We start from the raw sequence: 396 nt of genomic DNA, 5'->3' as shown, positions 1-396 counted from the left end.
TTTGCTGTTTAGTAGAACTAATGATATGTATCATTTGTATAAAAGATTTGATATCAACAACTGGCGCTAAGTTAAATTTTACCATTTTAATCCTCCCAAAGAAAAAATATAATAGTAACTTTAATTTGTTTCTTAATTTATTTAACTCTAATGATATGTATTATTCGTATGAAAGATTTGATATCAACAATTGGCTCCAAGTTAAATTCCATGTAATTCGAATATCAAATTAAATAAGTAATATTAATTTTAATGATATGTATCATTCCTATAAAAGATTTGATATCAAGAACTGGCACCAAGTTAAATTCCACTTCTTTATACCATGCCAAATTAAAAAAATAATGAATATTAATCTAATGGTATGTATTATTTGTACGAACGATTTGATATCAA

The sequence above is a fragment of the Trachymyrmex cornetzi genome, unplaced genomic scaffold, assembly GCF_001594075.2.
Source record: "Trachymyrmex cornetzi isolate Tcor2-1 unplaced genomic scaffold, Tcor1.1 scaffold698, whole genome shotgun sequence".
In the NCBI taxonomy this organism is placed as follows: domain Eukaryota; kingdom Metazoa; phylum Arthropoda; class Insecta; order Hymenoptera; family Formicidae; genus Trachymyrmex; species Trachymyrmex cornetzi.
Note: the sequence above shows the minus strand (reverse complement) of the source record.